The sequence below is a fragment of the Schistocerca gregaria genome, chromosome 8 (genome assembly GCF_023897955.1).
Source record: "Schistocerca gregaria isolate iqSchGreg1 chromosome 8, iqSchGreg1.2, whole genome shotgun sequence".
Lineage (NCBI taxonomy): Eukaryota > Metazoa > Arthropoda > Insecta > Orthoptera > Acrididae > Schistocerca > Schistocerca gregaria.
Genome location: NC_064927.1, coordinates 256375725 through 256382595, shown reverse-complemented (window position 1 = coordinate 256382595; position 6871 = coordinate 256375725).

Sequence of the window (6871 nt, the reverse complement as noted above, 5' to 3'; positions counted from 1 at the left end):
CTACATAGGTGTTGTGTGTGTTTCTGCCATCTTAGGTCATTTTGGATCCAAACTCCCAAAAATTTGGTGCTATTTACAATTTCAAGTCTTTTGCCTAACAGTTCTACGGTTGCAGTTAAAGGCTGTTTATTCTGCACTGTGTGTAGATGCATAGTGTTTGTTTTATGTGTGTTTATTATTTAGTTGTTCATTGCGAACCTTTCTGATGCATGAGTAGCTCTCATTTTTATTTCATTTTGGAGCTCTTCTGAGGTCTTTCCTGTGATAAGTATATTTGTATCATCGGCATATTTAATGTATTTATAGATAGGGCTGGATGGTTCCAGGTCATTTACAAACAGCAAGAACAGGATTGGTCCCAGTATGGAGCCCTGCGGCACACTGTATTTAACACACTGTTTTTCTGATTGATAGGGAGTTAAATTTTTTCCTTCTTTGTACAAGACTTCAAATATTTGGTGTCTGTTTTGTAGATATGACTTTACCCATTCATAGGATGGGCCTCTGAAACCAACATTTTCTAGCTTTCTAAGCAATAGACCATGGTTAATGATGTCAAATGCTTTTTAAAGATCTAGGAATATTGCTGCTATGTGTTCTTTTTTATCTAATTCATTTAAGAAATCGATAATAACTTTATATTTCCGGAAACCATTCTGTGTAGCTGAGAAAAACTTATTTTTTTCAATGAAATATACGAGTCTTTTATAAAAGATTTTTTTCAATTATTTTAGAAAAAACAGATAGTAGAGAGACTGGCCTATAATTTGTTATATCTGTTTATTCACCCTTTTTGAACAATGGCTTCACTTTATCTATTTTTAGCCTTTCTGGGAAGATTCCCTGAGAAAGTGAACTATTGCATATGTCTACCATGGGCTTAACTACTAAGGGTGCACATTTTTTAATGATATGGTCTGGTATGTTGTCACTACCAGGGGAAAATTTTGATTATAACTCCCCTATTATTTTTAGCATTTCCTGTTCATCTGTTGGGTATAGGAAGATAGACTTGTTACTAGGGATAGTTTTAATCTGAACTGCAGTGACAGCATTTTGAAAGTTTTGCTTCACCAGAATCTCAGCAGCCTCAGAGAAATATGAGTTAAAATTATTTGCTATCTGCTGGGGATCAGATATTGCAGAAGTGTTTTCATTCAGTTTGATATTACAGTATTCTCTCCATTTTCTCCTGTTTCATGCCTTACAATCTCCCATGAAGGAACTATTTGGCATTCTTTTTGCTTCTTTTATGACTTTAGTTAACATCTTTTTGTAATTCTTAAAATAGGAATCAAATTCTGGGGATGTGGTGTGCTGTCTAGATATTCCATGAATTAGTCTCTTTTTCTTCACAGATATTTGTGTCCCTGTTGTGACCCATTTTGTTTTCAGATCCTTTTTTGTCACTGTCTTGTTATGGAGTGGAAAGCAAAGCTCAAAATAATAGCGAAAACTATTTAGGAATTCGTTGAACTTATCATTCGTACTTTTACATTTATAGATGTCTCCCCAAGTTTCTTTACACAGATACTTAAGGAAATGTTGTATATTCTGGTCATTATACTTCCTAGATGTAGTAGTTACACATTCAGTTGAACTAAACGGTTTTCCTAATCTTACACTAATTTCTTGGGCTGTGTGGTCCTCAAAGTTTGTATTGTGGGTTTGTGTTGTATGTTTCAGGGACATGTTTGTAAATATTTGATCAAGGATTGTGGCTGAGGTTTTTGTGATGTGTGTTGGCGTTTCTATACTAGCCTTTAAATTGAAAGTTGCTTAGAGGTTAAGTGAAGCAGTTTTTTGATTAGACTCACTTGCAAAGTCAATGTTGAAAGCCCCACATATAATTAGTTTTCTATTTTTTTGTATAGTCTTGTGTAAGATATTTTCAAGGTTCTTTAACATGATGTTAATATTGCCAGTTGGCACTCTGTATAGACAAATTATAGCAATTTTTTCATCTTTGATTTCAATTCCATTTACCTAAATATCTTTCTCTATGGTTAATTTTTCTACATATGGCATACATTTAAAATTTATGCTATTTTTAACATAAATGCAACTACCACCATGTTTATACAATTTCCGACAAAAATAACTACCCAATACAAAATTGCTTGCGTGCCTTAGCGATACAGATAGCTGTACCATAGGTGCAACCACAACGGAGGGGTTTCTGTTGAGAGGCCAGAAATACATGTGGTTCCTAAAGGGGGGCAGCAGCCTTTTTAGTAGTTGCAGGGGCAACAGTCTGGATGATTGACTGATCTGGCCTTCTAACACAAGCCAAAATGGCCTTGCTGTGGTGATACTGTGAATGGCTGAAAGTAAGGGCAAACTACAGCCGTAATTTTTCCCGAGGGCATGCAGCTTTACTGTATGGTTAAATGATGATGGTTTCCTCTTGGGTAAAATATTCCGGAGGCAAAATAGTCCCCCACTCGGATCTCCGGGCAGGGACTACTCAGCAGGACATCATTATCATGAGAAAGAAAACTGGCGTTCTATGGATCGGAGCATGGAATGACAGATCCCTTAATTGAGCAGGTAGGTTAGAAAATTTATAAAGGGAAAGGGATAGGTTAAAATTAGATATAGTGGGAATTAGTGAAGTTCGGTGGCAGGAGGAACAAGACTTTTGGTCAGGTGAATACAGGGTTATAAATACAAAATCAAAAAATGGTAATGCAGGAGTCGGTTTAATAATGAACAAAAAAATAGGAGTGCGGGTAAGCTACTACAAACAGCATAGTGAATGCATCATTGTGGGCAAGATAGACATGAAGCCCACACCTACTACAGTAGTACAAGTTTATATGCCAACTAGCTCTGTAGATGGCGAAAAAATTTAGAAAATGTATCATGAAATAAAAGAAATTATTCAGATAGTGAAGGGAGATGAAAATTTAATAGTCATGGTGACTGGAATTTGGTAGTAGGAAAAGGGAGAGAAGGAAATGTAGTAGGTGAATATGGACTGGGGCAAAGAAATGAAAGAGGAAGCTGCCTGGTAGAACTTTGCACAGAGCACAACTTAATCATAGCTAATACTTGGTTCAAGAATCATAAAAGAAGGCTGTATACATGGAAGAAGCCTGGAGATACTGACAGGTTTCAGATAGATTATATAATGGTAAGACAGAGATTTAGGAATCAGGTTTTAAATTGTAAGACATTTTCAGGGGCAGATGTGGACTCTGACCACAATCTATTGGTCATGAACTGTAGATTAAAAGTGAAGAAACTGCAAAAAGTTGGGAATTTAAGGAGATGGGACTTGGACAAACTGACTAAACCAGGGGTTGTACAGAGTTTCAGGGAGAGCATAAGGGAACAATTGACAGGAATGGGGGAAAGAAATACAGTAGAAAAAGAATGGGTAGCTTTGAGAGATGAAGTAGTGAAGGCAGCAGAGATGAAGTAGGTAAAAAGACGAGGGCTAGTAGAAATCCTTGGGTAACAGAAGGAATATTGAATTTAATTGATGAAAGGAGAAAATATAAAAATGCAGTAAATGAAGCAGGCAAAAAGGAATACAAACGTCTCAAAAATGAGATTGACAGGAAGTGCAAAATGGCTAAGCAGGGATGGCTAGAGGACAAATGTAAGGATGTAGAGGCTTATCTCACTAGGGGTAAGATAGATATTGCCTACAGGAAAATTAAAAAGACCTATGGAGAAAAGAGAACCACTTGTATGAATATCAAGAGATCAGATGGAAGAAGGGAAAGCAGAAAGGTGGAAGGAGTATACAGATGGTCTATATAAGGGCGATGTACATGAGCACAGTATTATGGAAATGGAAGAGGATGTAGATGAAGATGAAATGGGATATATGATACTGTGTGATGAGTCTGATAGAGCACTGAAAGACCTAAGTTGAAACAAGGTCCTGGGAGTAGACAACATTCCATTAGAACTACTGATGGCCTTGGGAGAGCCTGTCCTGACAAAACTCTACCATCTGGTGAGCAATATGTATGAGACAGGCGAAATACCCTCAGACTTCAAGAAGAATATAATAATTCCAATCCCAAAGAAAGCAGGTGTTGACAGATGTGAAAACTACCAAACAATAAGTTTAATAAGCCACAGCTGCAAAATACTAATGCGAATTCTTCACAGATGAATGGAAAAACTAGTAGAAGCCGACCTAGGGGAAGATCAGTTTGGATTCCGTAGAAATATTGAAACACGCGAGGCAACGCTGACCCTACGACTTATCTTAGAAGCTAGATTAAGGAAAGGCAAACCTACGTTTCTAGCATTTGTAGACTTAGAGAAAGCTTTTGACAATGTTGAATGGAATACTCTCTTCCAAATTCTGAAGGTGGCAGGGGCAAAATACAGGGAGCGAAAGGCTATTTACAACTTGTACAGAAACCAGATGGCAGTTATAAGAGTCGAGGGACATGAAAGGGAAGCAGTGGTTGGGAAGGGAGTGAGACAGCGTTGTAGCCTATCCCCGATGTTATTCAACCTGTATATTGATCAAGCATTGAAGGAAACAAAAGGAAAATTTGGAGTGGGTATTAAAATCCATGGAGAAGAAATAAAAACTTTGAGGTTCGCCGATGATACTGTAATTCTGTCAGAGACAGCAAAGGAATTTGAAGAGCAGTTAAACGGAATGGATTGTGTCTTGAAAGGAGGATATTGGATGAACATCAACAAAAGCAAAACGAGGATAATGGAATGTAGTTGAATTAAGTCGGGTGATGCTGAGGGAGTTAGATTAGGAAATGAGACACTTAAAGTAGTAAAGGAGTTTTGCTATTTGGGGAGCAAAATAACTGATGTTAGTCGAAGTAGAGAGGATTTAAAATGTAGACTAGCAATGGCAAGGAAAACATTTCTGAAGAAGAGAAATTTGTTAACATCGAGTATCGATTTAAGTGTCAGGAAGTCGTTTCTGAAAGTATTTGTGTGGAATGAAGCCATGTATGGAAGTGAAACATGGACGATAACTAGTTTGGACAAGAAGAGAATAGAAGCTTTTGAAATGTGGTGCTACAGAAGAATGCTGAAGATTAGATGGGCAGATTATATAAATAATGAGGAGGTATTGAATAGAATTGGGGAGAAGAGAAGTTTGTGGCACAACTTGACTAGAAGAAGGGATCGGTTGGTCGGACATGTTCTGAGGCATCAAGGGATCACCAATTTGGTATTGGAGGGCAGTGTGGAGGGTAAAAATCGTAGAGGGAGACCAAGAGATGAATACACTAAGCAGATTCAGAAGGATGTAGGTTGCAGTAGATACTGGGAGATGAAGAAGCTTGCACAGGATAGAGTAGCAAGGAGAGCTGTATCAAACCAGTCTCAGGACTGAAGACCACAACAACAACAGCATATGAAGTTTCTCTTTGTCAAGCCTATGTTCAGTAAAACATAATACAGAGGTGTTTTTCATGCCACTTTCCAACAAAATTTGAAATTCCTTTACTTTGTTGGATAGGGATTCCACATTTTGATGAAATACCGTCAGGTTTGGAGTTAAACACGAGTTTTGAAACTTACTATCCTTAGTACTTATATTTATATTGGAATTTCTGCCTGGAAGATATTTATTTTCAATTTTCACTTTTGAATTTTCACCTCCTCCACAAAATATCAGTTTCCCTTGTTCTTGATGATGTTACAGATGTCTGTAACCATTTTACTGAAATTAATTGAGCCTAGTCTGTTTAAATGCACGCCATCCTTTCCCAAGCATTTGTCACTTACAAATTTGTTGGGGTCAACTAATATTGTCCTGAGTTCATCACACTGTTCCCTGATAGCATTGTTTATGTTGCTCATATAAGAACTGCTTACTGACCTTCTGTGCAGAATTCCACTTATAACCAGTCTTGAGTTTGTGTACAATGCTTTGGCTTGAAAAAATGTTGTTTTCCGTCTCACTTATGCTGCTTCGTATTGAATTCGTCCCAGAATGAATAAAAACACCTTCGTAATTGGTCTTTGGATTGTTTCCATATTTAGTTGTGGACTGTTTTGCACTTAAGAGATTTTTAAAATGTTTGTTGAGCTGATGAGATTGGATACCAGGGCGAACATCGATTTCACAGTTCGGTGAAACTACATTTTTTAGTATAGAATCGCCAATAACAAAGAACTCATTTTCGTTATTCTGCTTTTGTGAGGCAATTTCACGTTTCACCCTTTTATTATATGTCACTGTTTTCCAGCTGTATTTACTTACAGATTTTCCACAGTTTAATAACCCTGCGTTTTTTTCGATTGTATTTTGCCCATGATAATTTTCACTGTTCCTCTCCACACCAGGCACAGGATTCATAGATTGCACACTAGAATTTTCACAGTTTTCTTCCATGTTTGGTACCGGATTCCCACAAATACAGGGTGCCAAATCACTTTGTAACTTCGCATTTACTTCCTTAAGAGACACAATTTCACTTCTAAGAGATTTAATATCACTTTGCAGCAGTCTGATTATTTTGTCCTTTGATTTGATCGTATTTTCTAGGTAGGTTGTTTCACTTTGTAAACATACTGGGCACGTGCACGGAGAATCGTCGTTTATGATTTTTAGACTTATTGTTGTGACCTTAAGGAAAAGGCAGTTTGTGTGACAGCTAATTCTTGGTGTGTTACAGAATAATGCTTAAATATTCAAAGTGTTAGCAAACTTTACAATTTCTGATGTGTTACTGAATCTATCATTTTCATCACCGTATCATCACAGTAATTTTGACCAACAAATACACATGTAGTTGTTTTAAATTTAGTAAAAATTGGAAATGTTGGACAAAGGGCTAGGAAACTTTACTTTTATTAAGTCATGGTAGCCACTAGTTTCTATAGAAGTATGATAGGAAGACGAGATTAAGGCATTTTTTTTGGG